This window comes from Ahaetulla prasina, chromosome 7 (genome assembly GCF_028640845.1).
Source record: "Ahaetulla prasina isolate Xishuangbanna chromosome 7, ASM2864084v1, whole genome shotgun sequence".
Classification (NCBI taxonomy): Eukaryota; Metazoa; Chordata; class Lepidosauria; order Squamata; family Colubridae; genus Ahaetulla; species Ahaetulla prasina.
Window position 1 is genome coordinate 92,241,770 of NC_080545.1, and position 14,175 is coordinate 92,255,944.

Below are 14,175 nucleotides of genomic sequence, written 5' to 3' on the forward strand. Positions count from 1 at the left end.
ACTCCGACAGGGGCATGACACCTCCCAAGCTCCGTTTTTGCTGGAAGAGGGCTGCAGGAGGCTGTCACAGCCGAAAGCGGAGCTTGGGAGCCCGTTTCTCTGGCAGAACACTCACGCTTCCACAGACACCCCTGACATGAGTGACGTCGAGCTAGCCACGCCCACCCCAGCCACACCCACCCCAGTCCCCCAAGGTCAAACACAACCCTGATGCGGCCCTCAATGAAATCAAGTTTGACGCCCCTGTCCTGGATCCTTTGCGCTACTTCAAACTCCATTTCAAAAAGGGGCTTTGGAGCCAGGACCATGTGACAGCTTCAAAGGGCAGCTGAATCCTTCCGGACTAGGATATAGATGCCTTAAGGAGTTGTAAGCAAATATTAAATTTGAGGGCCAAATTATTTCCCAAAAGCTACGCAGTCCTTTTTAAAATCATTCCATTTAATTAACTGATCAAAAAGTTTGAATCTGGATTTCTTTTTTTTTTTAGAGGAAAGCTAAGGAAATGCAAATGATTCTATTAAATATTCTCTTTAAAAAAAAAACCTTCCATTTCATACTGAATCTTTCTCTGGCTGCAGTTTCTCTTCTGATATCCATTTCTCTCCCCTCTCCCCTTCTTTTTTTTATTTTTATTTACATTTATATCCCGCCCTTCTCCGAAGACTCAGGGCGGCTTACAGTGTGTAAGGCAATAGTCTCATTCTATTTGTATATTTACAAAGTCAACTTATTGCCCCCCCAACAATCTGGGTCCTCATTTTACCTACCTTATAAAGGAGGGAAGGCTGAGTCAACCTTGGGCCTGGTGGGGCTTGAACCTGCAGTAATTGCAGGCTGCTGTGTTTTAATAACAGGCTTCTCACAGCCTGAGCCACCACGGCCCTGTTTAATATTTGGAGACATTTTGTTAGGTTGGAAAGAAAGAATAAAAGTGACTGTATACTAAGCTAGAGAGGAGCATTTTTCGATAACTGCCCTACAAAAAAAATAAAGAAATAAGTCAAAAATGATTATCTCAGAAGCTTTTAGTAGAACTCATTTATTAATTTTTTTAAAATAGCTTTCTTGGCTCAGTGTGTCGGTGGTTTCAAGGCCACCTTATATTTTCATTCATTTATTGTCCCTTGGAAATGCAGCCAGCTGTCTTATCATGGATGGATTAAACCCACAAAACTTGCAAGCTTTGTAGGAACTCTGTTTTGTAACAGAGGCAGGTCCAACTTTGAATGAAAAACTCATAAAGTCAGATTTTATCCCATTCCAATCCCATTAGAGCAGTGGTTCTCAACCTTTATAGTGCTGCGACCCCTTTAATACAATTCCCCATGATGTGGCGACCCCAACCGTAAAATTATTTTCATTTTGAATTTATCGTGCCTGAAGCCATATTGGCTAGCGATCTGAACTGCTTGCGATTGCCTTGAGGACAGAGGCATTAAAGCGGAGACTCCTCCCCTATTAAGTTTATCACGCCTGAAGCCAGATTAGGCTAGCGATTGGGAGTGATTGCAGCTGGCTTGAGAGGGAGACATCAGAGCAAAGATTTCTCTCTTTTTTAATTCATCGTGCCTGAAGCCGAATTTGGCTAGCGATTTGAAGAGCCTGCAGCTGGCTTGTGGAGTCACCCATTGGAGCGCGATTCTTCGACTCGCAAGTATACTTCCCATATTTCTGATGGTCTTAGGCGACCTCCAATGGGGTCACGACCCACAGGTTGAGAACCGCTGCATTAGAGGCAACAAAGTTGAGCTGGTTTTTTGCCACTCTGATTTTCAAAAATTTCAGTAGTTTAAAGGTGAAATGTTTTGTTCAATAAAGCAATTGATTCAATTAAAGCCAAACACACCCACCCTAGCTTTTTCTCAAGGTTAAAGTTTGGAAGATTTAAATCAGGGGTCTCCAACCTTGGTCCCTTTAAGACTTGTGGACTTGTGGAGTTCAACTCCCAGAGTCCCAGCAAAGCTGGCTGAGGAACTCTGGGAGTTGAAGTCTATAAGTCTTAAAAGGACCAAGGTTGGAGACCCCTAGTTTAAATTATTTATTTCAAAACATAACATTAACATTTCTTGAAAACCCTTCGCTATTAGTATGTGACGTCACAAATATCTATATATTATATAAATATATAATATATTTGGTGACTCAACAGGCCTCTGGTGGCTCAACAGGCTAATGCAGCCTGTTCTTAACAGCAACTGCCTGCAATATTGCAGGTTCAAGTCCCACCAGGCCCAAGGTTGACTCAGCCTTCCATCCTTTATAAGGTAGGTAAAATGAGGACCCAGATTGTTGGAGGGCAATAAGTTGACTTTGTATATAGTATACAAATGGATGAAGACTATTGCCTGACATAGTGTAAGCCGCCCTGAGTCTTCGGAGAAGGGCGGGATATAAATGCAAATTTTAAAAAAAAATGGGTTACAGGATTCCTAACCAATTATGATTTGTTTTGCGACCTTGAGCAATCTAATCATTTTCAGCAAGGCCACAGCAAGGACACTGTGGTTATGTCTTGGCAACCTGGTTCACTTAATCCTCTTTTACGCAAATCAGTCATAAATTAATCATGCAAGTTGGATCTTTCTAACTCAGGGGTCTCCAACTTTAGAAACTTTAAGACTTGTGGACTTCAGTTCCCAGAATTCCTCAGCCAACTTTGCTGGCTGAGGAACTCTGGGAGTTGAAATCCACAAGTCTTAAAGTTGCCAAGGTTGGAGACCTCTTGGTCTAACTGATTCGGCTAAAATCTGATGTACCTGCTTATGGTTCCATGTTTCATGGGAATAGCGTTTCATAGAAACGTAACGGAAACTACTTGCTTGTGATGATATGTGTGAGTGACCTTGGGGGATGAAAGAGAGAGAAGCTGCCAAAGATACAATCAGAGAAAAGAGGCAGGAACCCCCACAGGGGCTTAAAGATCAGAGAAAGAAACTTAGAAAGGACCTTCCCTAATGCATCAAGCAGTTCTGACGGCAGGAAGTCTGAGCCTTCAAACTTGTAAGATAGAACAATAGCACAATAGATTTATATACCGCTTCACAGTGCTTTACAGTCCTCTCTAAGCGATATACAGAATCAGCCTATACCCCCAACACAGCAGTGAAATCCTCCCTGTTTGCTACCGGTTTTCTGCCTGCGCATGCGCGGTGTGCGCCAAATGCACGCTGCACACACATGCGCAGCACACATCAAACTTGTGCTGTGCCACGGAAAAAGGAGGCTTGGGAAGGTAAGTAGAACAGTGAGGAGGGGGAACAGCTGTGCCGCGTGATTTAGATTCACCAGAAAGCAGGATTTCCTGCTTTCTAGCGATTTTAAATCGCGCGGCACAGCTGATCGCCGGAAATACCAATTCGGACTAACCTAACCGGTAGCTTTTTTTAAACTACCGGTTCGCTGAACCAGTAGCTTTTATCACTACTGGTTCGCCCGAACCGGTGCGAACTGGTAGGATTTCACCACTGCCCCAACAATCTGGATCCTCATTTTACCGACTTCGGAAGGATGGAAGGCTGAGTCAATCTAGAGCCGGTCAAGGTTGAACTGCTGGCATTGGGTAGGCTTAACCTGTAATACTGCATTTTAACCACTGTGCCACTCTTCTGGTTAATAGCGTCACAACATAATGGATTTAGCTCACCTAGTTGTGTTTTCTATCTGGTTTACCCAGGAGAACCAATACCTAATAACTTGGGGTCAAAGCATAATACAATTCAGCAGGAGATTTAAAGCAGAAATAAGGAAGCACTTCTTCAATTAGCCTATAATTAATCATAACATAACATAACATAACATAACATAACATAACATAACATAACATAACATAACATAACATAACATAACATAACATAACATAACAACAGAGTTGGAAGGGACCTTGGAGGCCTTCTAGTCCAACCCCCTGCCCAGGCAGGAAACCCTACACCATGTCAGTCAGATGGTTATCCAACATTTTCTTAAAAATTTCCAGTGTTGGAGCATTCACAACTTCTGAAGGCAAGTCGTTCCACTTATTAATTGTTCTAACTGTCAGGAAATTTCTCCTTAGTTCTAAGTTGCTTCTTTCTTTGATCAGTTTCCACCCATTGCTTCTTGTTCTACCCTCAGGTGCTTTGGAGAACAGCCCGACTCCCTCTTCTTTGTGGCAACCCCTGAGATATTGGAACACTGCTATCATGTCTCCCCTACTCCTTCTTTTTATTAAACTAGACATACCCAGTTGCTGCAACCGTTCTTCATATGTTTTAGCCTCCAGTCCCCTAATCATCTTTGTTGCTCTTCTCTGCACTCTTTCTAGAGTCTCAACATCTTTTTTACATCGTGGCGACCAAAACTGGATGCAATATTCCAAGTGTGGCCTTACCAAGGCATTATAAAGTGGTACTAACACTTCACGTGATCTTGATTCTATCCCTCTGTTTATGCAGCCCAGAACTGTGTTGGCTTTTTTAGCAGCTGCTGCACACTGCTGGCTCATATCTAAATGGTTATCCACTAGGACTCCAAGATCCCTCTCACAGGTACTACTATTGAGCAAGGTACCACATATACGGTACTGGTGCATTTTGTTTTTTTGGCCTAAATGTAGAACCTTACTTATCCCTTAATCAATGGGATTCATTAGCAGAAGACGTGGTGATGCTGTTAATGAGAAACAGATTGGGTGCAGGTAGTCCTTCACTTACGATCATTCGTTTAACAATTGTCCAAAGCAATGATGGCACTGAAAAAAATGAGTTACAACTGATCTTCACATGTATGACCTTTGCAATCATGTGATCTGGGATTTACGATGGTTGCGGCAACCTAGGAACCTGTGATTGTCATTTGCCGCCTTTCCTTCCGTTGAGCAAAGTCGGTGAGGACAGCTGGATTTGGTTAACAACCATGTGACTCATTTGTCCACAGTGATTCACTCAACAGACACTATTATTATTATTATTATTATTATTATTATTATTATTATTATTATTATTATTATTATTATTATTATTATTATTATTATTAATTAGATTTTTATACCGCCCTTCTCCCAAAGGACTCAGGGCGGTTCACAGCCATATTAAAAATAGAACAATATACAATTAAAACAACAATTAAAAAACTTATTATATATGGGCTGAGATATAAAACAATATCCTATTAAAATTAAACTCTCTAAAAATATAAAATTATAAAATTTAAAAATCACAAAGCCAGTCCCGCACGGATGAATAAATAGGTCTTGAGCTCACGGCGGAAGGTCCGAAGGTCAGGCAGTTGACGTAGTCCAGGGGGAAGTTCGTTCCAGAGGGTAGAAGCCCCCACAGAGAAGGCCCTTCCCCTGGGGGCCGCCTGCCGACATTGCTTGGCGGACGGCACCCTGAGAAGCCCCACTCTGTGTGAGCGTACAGGACGGTGGGAGGTATTCGGTAGCAGAAGGCGGTCCCATACATGGCTTAAAATTGGGTGTAGTCCTTGACTTACGACCACAATTGAGCCCAGAATTTCTGGTGCTAAGTGAGACAATTATTCAGTCAGTTTTGCCCAGGGGTGAAATGTACTTACCTTTCCTACCGGTTTGCTGATCTGCGCTTGCGTCATCATCTGCGCATGCGCAGATGGTCAAAACCGGGATGTGACGACGTCCCGGTTTGGGGGGGACGGGCGGAGCCTCGCATCACCACCGCTACCGGTTCTCCGAACCACTCACCCAAGCACTACCGGCTCCTGCAAGCCGGATAGAGCTGGCAGCATTTCACCTTTGGTTTTGTCCCATTTTACGCCCTTTCTTGCCACCGTTGTTAAGTGAGCCGTTCAGTTGTTAATTTAACATCACAATTGTTAAACGAATGTGGCTTCCTGCCATGGACTCTGCTTGTAGGGAGGTTGCAAAATAGGATCACGTGACCCTGGGATACATCACAAATAGGAGTTGGTTGCCAAGAATCTGAATTTTGCTCGCGCGTCCATGGGGATGCTGCAACGGTCGTAGGTGTGAAAAATGTCACTTTTTTCCAGTGCCGTTGCAACTTTGAACGGTCACTAAATGATCTGTTGTAAGTCGAGGACTACCTGTAATTGTTCTCACTGTCATGAAATCTCTCCTTACTTCTAGGTTGAAGAAGGAAGGACACGAGACGGATCTGGTTGGCCAAGGTAAGAAATTGCTGAACTTAGATGTGAATTGGCCTGATCCAAGAGGTTCATTTCATTTCATTTCATTTATTAAATTTTTATACCGCCCTTCTCCCGCAGGACTCAGGGCGGTGTACAGGCAAATAAAAACAAACAAGACACTATATATAAAATATAAAATTAAAAAACTTATTATAATTTGCCTAAAAATTTAAAAATCTATAAAAAACTAAAACCCCGTTTAAAATTAATAATAACTATAAAATCCATAAAAATTAAGGAGGGGAGAGGGAGGAGAGGAGAGGAGAGAGGAGAGGGAGGGAGAGGGAGGAGGAGAGGAGAGAGGAGAGGAGAGGAGAGGAGGAGAGGGAGGGAGAGGAGGAGAGGAGAGGAGAGGAGGAGAGGAGAGGAGAGGAGAGGAGGAGGAGAGGAGAGGAGAGGAGAGGAGGAGAGGAGAGGAGAGGAGAGGGAGAAGGAGAGGGAGGAGAGGAGAGGGAGGGAGGGAGGGAGAGAGAGGAGAGAGAGGAGGGGAGGGAGGAGGAGAGGAGAGGAGAGGAGAGGAGAGGGAGGGAGAGGAGAGGAGAGGAGAGGAGAGGAAAGGATGGGGAGGGAGAGGAGAGGAGAGGAGAGGAGAGGAGAGGAGAGGAGAGGGAGAAGGAGAGGAGAGGAGAGGAGAGGAGGAGAGGAGAGGAGAGGGAGAAGGAGAGGAGAGAGAGGGAGAAGGAGAGGAGAGGGAGGGAGAGGAGAGGGAGGGAGAGGAGAGGAGAGGGAGGGAGAGGAGAGAGGAGAGGAGAGAGAGGAGAGGAGAGGAGAGGAGAGGAGAGGGTGGGAGAAGGGAAGGGAGAGGAGGGGAGGGGAGGGGAGAGGAGGAGAGGAGAGGAGAGGAGAGGAGAGGAGAGGAGAGGGCAGAGGAGAGGAGAGGAGAGGAGAGGAGAGGAGAGGAGAGGAGAGGAGAGGAGAGGGAGAAGGAGAGGAGAGGAGAGGAGAGGAGAGGAGAGGGAGAAGGAGAGGGAGAAGGAGAGGAGAGGGAGAAGGAGAGGAGAGGAGAGGGAGGAGAGGGAGAAGGAGAGGAGAGGAGAGGAGAGGAGAGGGAGAAGGAGAGGAGAGGGAGAGGGAAGAAGGGAGAAGGGAGAGGGGAGCTTGCTGTGGGGCATCCTAGGGAAATGATTATGTTGCAGGTTTTTTTGCTTTTGTCTGATCGTTTTACTGTTTTATTGTTTTACGACCGTTTGATAGCTCCTGGTTTTTACTGCTGTCCTGAGTGTCCCAGAGCTGTTGACTGATGGGCAGCCATATAAACCTTTTAAATAAATAAATAAACCCCAAAAAAATTCTTTACAACAAAGCCTGTCTCTTGGCTTACCTTTTGTTGGACTTTAGATTTCAATTAAAGTTTCATAAACGATTTTATGTGTCTCGCGGTTGAGCTTGGCTGCTCTTGCACGGGACAAACCTTCCTTGGGTTGGATTAAAAGAAGCCCAGGCTAGTTCTCACAAGACACTAAACCTGTAGCAACAACCAGCCATTTTCAGAGTTCTTCCAATCTCTCAAAGTGTCCTGCCACCAGAGCTGGCATTCAGCCGGTTCGAACTGGTTCAGGAAAACTGGTAGTAGCAACCTGCGGGGGGGGGGGGCGCCACGTGGGTGCAATCCCGTCCTATATCACTGTGGTTTTGATGCCAAATGGATGTGTGGATGGCACGTACATGCAAATTCCCGTGTTGTTTGAGTTGCACGCATGTGGGAATGGTGCGTGCTCACATTTCCAGTGCTGGGCAAACCCGTGGTGACAAAATGTGAAGCCCGCCTCTGCCTACCACCCTTGTTCTGACAGGGAATTTACTTTTGTCTTTTTAAATGTGAAAAACAGCCTTCTTCTTCTTCTTCATCCTAGATACACCACTCTAGAGTAGGATACTTCCAACCAGGAATGGGGATGTGCGACAGCTCCCCCCAAACAGCCAACCCAATCAAAGGATGCATTAACAGACAGATAACATCAAGATCACGTAAAGTGTTAGTACCATTTTATGATGCTTTGGTAAGGCCACACTTGGAAGATTGCATCCAGTTTTTGATTGCCACGATATCAAAAAGATGTTGAGACTGCAGAGAAAAGAGTAACGGGAATGATTAGGGGACTGGAGGCTAAACCATTGAAGAACGGTTGCAGGAATTGCTAGGTCTAATTTAGTGAAAAGAAAGGCTAGGGGCAACATGATAGCAGTGCTCCAATATCTCAGGGGCTGCCACAAAGAAGAGGGAGTCAAACTATTATTAAAAAAAAAAAACCAGGAAAAAAGAGAAGTTGTGGGTGCTACATCACTGGAGGTTTCCAAGAAGAGACTGGACAACCATTTGTCTCAAATGGTATAGGCCCGTGATGGAGAACCTATGGCACGCGTGCCACAGGTGGCACACGTAGGCATATCAGTGGGCACACGAGCTCAGCTCCGCGCCCACTAGGAGCCTCTCTACAAGTCCCTGGAGGCTGAGGACAGCAAAAAAATGTCACTTCCTGTCCAACCGGAAGTTGGGAAACAGGCCATTTCTGGCCTCCGGGGGGGGGGAAGGCTATTTTCGCCCTCCCCAGACTCATAGAGAGGCTCTGGAGCCAGGTAAGAGAGAAAAATGGCCCTACCTATCTCTCCTTGATCAGTTTCCATCCATTATTCCTTGTCTGGCCTTCGAGTGCATTGAAAAATCGAAACTTTCTCTTCTCTTCTCTTGTCTCCAAGTACTGCCACGTCCACTATCTTATTGACAATTGTTATATCTGACGTGTCATGTGGCAGGTGGGTTTGAATTCTAGAGTCTCCGAGCAATTTATTATGATTCTCAGATTTATTTACCGCACATGTCCTGGTTCAAGGCGATCCTGATCGACTCACAGGAAGATAAAAAATACCAAATGTCTGATGATTATAAATATAAAAAGAGATTAAAACAGGGGTGAAATCCAGCAGGTTCTGACAGGTTCTGGAGAACCGGTAGCAGAAATTTTGAGCAGTTCGGAGAACCGGCAAATACCACCTCTGGCTGGCCCCAAGAGTGGGGTGGGAATGGAGATTTTGCAATATCCTTCCCCCAGGAGTGGGGTGGGAATGGAGATTTTGCAATATCCTTCCCCCAGGAGTGGGGAGGGAATGGGGATTTTGCAGTATCCTTCCCCTGGAGTGGGGTGGGAATGGAGATTTTGCAATATCCTTCCCCCAGGAGTGGGGAGGGAATGAGGATTTTGCAGTATCCTTCCACTGGAGTGGGGTGGGAATGGAGATTTTGCAATATCCTTCCCCCAGGAGTGGGGAGGGAATGGGGATTTTGCAATATCCTTCCCCTGGAGTGAAGTGGGAATGGAGATTTTGCAATATCCTTCCCCCAAGAGTGGGGTGGGAATGGAGATTTTGCAATATCCTTCCCCCAGGAGTGGGGTGGGAATGGGGATTTTGCAATATCCTTCCCCCCAGGAGTGGGAGGAATGGGATTTTGCAATATCCTTCCAGGAGTGGGAATGGAGATTTTGCAATATCCTTCCCCCAAGAGTGGGGTGGGAATGGAGATTTTGCAATATCCTTCCCCCAAGAGTGGGGTGGGAATGGAGATTTTGCAATATCCTTCCCCCAGGAGTGGGGTGGGAATGGGGATTTTGCAATATCCTTCCCCCAGGAGTGGGGTGGGAATGGAGATTTTGCAATATCCTTCCCCCAGGAGTGGGGAGGGAATGGGGATTTTGCAATATCCTTCCCCCAAGAGTGGGGTGGGAATGGAGATTTTGCAATATCCTTCCCCCAGGAGTGGGGAGGGAATGGGGATTTTGCAGTATCCTTCCCCCAGGAGTGGGGAGGGAATGGAGATTTTGCAGCATCCTTCCCCTGCCATGCCCACCAAGCCACCCCCACAGAACTGGTAATAAAAAAATTTGGATTAAAATTATAAAAATTAAAACAAACTAAAGAAAATCAGCAAGGAGGGACAAGTGAGGTAAAGAATCGTCAGCAGCCATGGACTCCTGCTGCAATATTCTACAGTACGGGCGTCAAACTCGCCGCATCGTGTTGCCATCACGTGACGTTTCGCAACATTTCCCCCCCCCTTCGGGAGTTAGGTGTGTGTGTGATGCCGTTGTGTCTCGTCCGATCTCACCACAGCCGGGGTCTTCTTATCTGCTTCCGAACACGGAGGAATGTCCTAGCATGCCTCCTGGCCCCAGCCCTGGCTCCATGCCCAGACAGGCTGAAGAAGAAGAAGCGCCTCCAGCCCCCAGCTCTGGCTCCATGCCCAGGCAAACGGAGCAACTAGACCCCTCCCCCTCCTCCACAGCATGTGAGCCTGAGGGAGGTCAATTACCAACAGCTGCAGACTGGAGTGACCCTCGCGTCAGAAGACTTGATAGGCGGAGGCAACAGAAGGAAGGGAGGGGCAGGCCTGGATAAGTGCTGAGTCATGGAGCCACACCCCATGGCCTATATAAAGGACCTGCTTTCTGGCATTCTCTGAGTCAGGCAAAGTCTAAACATATCTTGCTGAAGTCACTTTCTGGTCTCCTGCCTGCCCTGAGGACTTTGCTAGGACTTTGGCAGAGCTGCAGAGGCACGCCTGATTCGGATTTCCCTGACCCGGCCGTCAGCGGAGGAGTGGGACACGACAGATGCATCTGGCCCCAGGCCGCCAGTTTGACACCTCTATTCTACAGCAATGTATCTCAACCTTGGCAAGATGAAGATGGGTGCAGAGATGGTATTCAGCCGGTTCGGTTGAACTGGTAGCTCTGACAATCATTTGGGCCCACCCACCCGCCGCTCTATCCTGTCCTTTATTTCCTGCTTTCTAGCTCATCTCAATCGTGCAGCACAGCTGATTTCCCACCCACCCCCTGCTGTTCTATTTGCCATTGCTGACTTGGAAGGTAAGCAGCTGAGCTCCTAAATGCTCCATTTTCAGTGCTCGGGTCTCGAACAGCAACCTTCTGGTCAATAAGCTCAGCCTCTTAACCGCTGGGAACATTTTTTTCCAGAGAAGTTGATACAAATAGCATTTCAAATTCTTTTCCTGAGTGTGTTTCAAATTATTCTTCTGAATACCGAATACTCCTGGAAAAGAAAAAGAAAAAGAAAGCAATTCTCTCAAGCATTCATCCCTTAGGACAGTGGTGGCAAACTTTTTACTCACCGGCAAATGCCACCTCTGGCTGGCCCCAGAGTGGGGTGGGAATGGAGGTTTTGCAATATCCTTCCCCCAGGAGTAGGGAGGGAATGGGGATATTGCAGTATCCTTCCGCTGGACTGTGGTGGGAATGGAGATTTTGCAGTATCCTTCCCCTGTCATGCCCACCAAGCCTCATCACGCCCACCAAGCCACGCCCACCGAACCGGTAGTAAAAAAAAATTAGATTTCACCACTGGATCCAACTCTGATGTCTCTGAGATCTTGTTCGTAAATATATCGGCTTCCTCGGATCACCCACTTCACTTTTAAGTCAACAAAGTTGTTTTCTTAAACAGGGAACAAGTAGTGCCCTCAACGTTTCTCCACCGTTCCAGCGGCTGACTGTGATGATCATAGAGGCGTTGAGTTCACAGAGTTTAATCCTCTCCTTAGTTCAGGTGTCCAAATTAAAAGGTTTATGAGAGGTTCAGCTCTGGTTGAACACATCGAAGGGTTTCTGTGGGTAATTTTCCACCGTGGCTAGTTTACTTACCTGCTCCGCTGAGGATCATCACGATACGCTTGAGTTGACATGGGTAATTCTAAATTGTAGGTCAGCAGTACAACCTCTTAGCTGCTTAGCCAGTAGTTAAATTCACAGCGATGATTCACTTACACACATACCAGCCTAAGGCCACAACAGGGAGTTGAATCTTGGTCATTGAATGAAGTGGTTGTTAAACGAGATGTCCGTGTGAATGCTTCGCTCAATGACTGCAGTCCCAGCGATCCCAATTGCCCTCATTAAGCAAAACCTCAGGTCATGAAGTGGACGGAATGAAAGAATGACTTGCTGGGTTCAGCTCCCTTCCATCTGTGGAAGGAAACTGCTATATCTGCAATTCAAGGTGTTGGTTACCATCTTTAAAGTGCTCCATGGCTTAGGACCGGGCTATTTACGGGACCTCCTACTGCCACAAACAGCCTCCCACCGACCTGTGCGCTCCCACAGGGAGGGCCTCCTTGGGGTGCCGTCGGTGAAACAATGTCGACTGGTGACCCCCAGGGGGGGTCTTCTCTTTGGGGGCTCCTGCCCTCTGGAATGAGCTGCCTCCGGGGCTTCACCAACTCCCCAACCTTCGGACCTTCCGCCGTGAGCTGAAGACTCTTTTATTCCATCGAGCTGGGCTAGCCTGAATAAGTAATTTTAAATTGGGTTTTAGTTTTTTGTATTACTTAGTTTTTAATATTTTTGGCCACTATTTATATAAATTTTAGTCTGTTTTTAACTTGTATTTATTGTATTTTTTAATTGGCTGTGAACCACCCTGAGTCCTTCGGCAGAAGGGCGGTATACAAATGCAATTATAAATAAATAAATAAAATAAAATATCTTAAATTATTTATTTGGCGTGTGGCAAAAATGTTAAAAAAAGCACACGACAATTAACCTTCTCAACGAGCAAATATGAAACTCTTTCCTCTACAGGCAGTCTTGATTCACGGCAATTCATCTGGCGACTATTTGAAGTTGCGACAGCACTGAAAAAAAGTGACTTACGACCGTTTTTCACCCTTACGACCGATGCAGCATCTCCATGGTCACATGATCCAAATTCAGCCGCTTGGCAGCTGTCTTGTGCTTATGACGGTTGTAGTGTCCTGGGGTCAAGTGATCCCCTTTCGCGACGTTCTGACAAGCAATGTCAAATAGGGACGCCAGATTAAAAGCCGTGTTACAACCTTAACGACCGCAGCGGTTCACATTAAGTGAAGCTGTTCTGTGGCAAGATATGTTGCAAATATAGGCAAAACTCCCTTAACAAATATCTTGTCAGGCCTGGAAGCCATCTTTTGCATTGGGCCTTCAGGCCTGCCACATGTCATCTCCCACTCCTCTGCTGACGGCCGGGTCAGGGAAATCCGAATCAGGCGTGCCTCTGCAGCTCTGCCAAAGTCCTAGCAAAGTCCTCAGGGCAGGCAGGAGACCAGAAAGTGACTTCAGCAAGATATGTTTAGACTTTGCCTGACTCAGAGACTGCCAGAAAGCAGATCCTTTATATAGGCCATGGGGTGTGGCTCCATGACTCAGCACTTATCCAGGCCTGCCCCTCCCTTCCTTCTGTTGCCTCCGCCTATCAAGTCTTCTGACGCGAGGGTCACTCCAGTCTGCAGCTGTTGGCAATTGACCTCCCTCAGGCTCACATGCTGTGGAGGAGGGGGAGGGGTCTAGTTGCTCCGTTTGCCTGGGCATGGAGCCAGAGCTGGGGGCTGGAGATACTTCCTCCTCTTCAGCCTGTCTGGGCATGGAGCCAGGGCTGGGGCCGGGAGGCATACTAGGACATTCCTCCGTGTTCGGAAGCAGATAAGAAGGCTCCGGCTGTGGTGAGATCGGACGAGACACAACACCACATTTACTGCTGTGGAAAACTAAGAGGGGGGGATTGTATGGAGCCAGGGTAATATATACCGTATTTTTTGGAGTATAAAATGCACCTTTTTCCCCCCAAAAAGGGGGTGAAAATCTGGGTGTGTCCTATACTCTGAATGTAGCCCCACCCAGTTTCTCAAATGGAGATTTCAGAGGCTGAAAAAGCCCCAAACAGAGCTTCAGAGGCTTTTTTTCTGAAGCTCTGTTTCAGAGGCTTTCAAGAGGCAGAAAAAAGTTTTTTCTGAAATGGAGTTTCAGAGGCAGAAAAAAAAGCCAAAAAAAGCAAGGCACAGAGCTCACAACCAAGGAACCTGTTGCTAAAATTCACCTCTGGGAACAGCTGATTGGGGGTATTCCAGGAGGCCGATCTACCTGCCAATCAGCTTTTTTCTTATTTTCCTCTACGAAAACTAAGGTGCGTCTGTCTTATACTCCGAAAAGTATGGTAGTCATAATAACATTCCTTTCTCAGAGA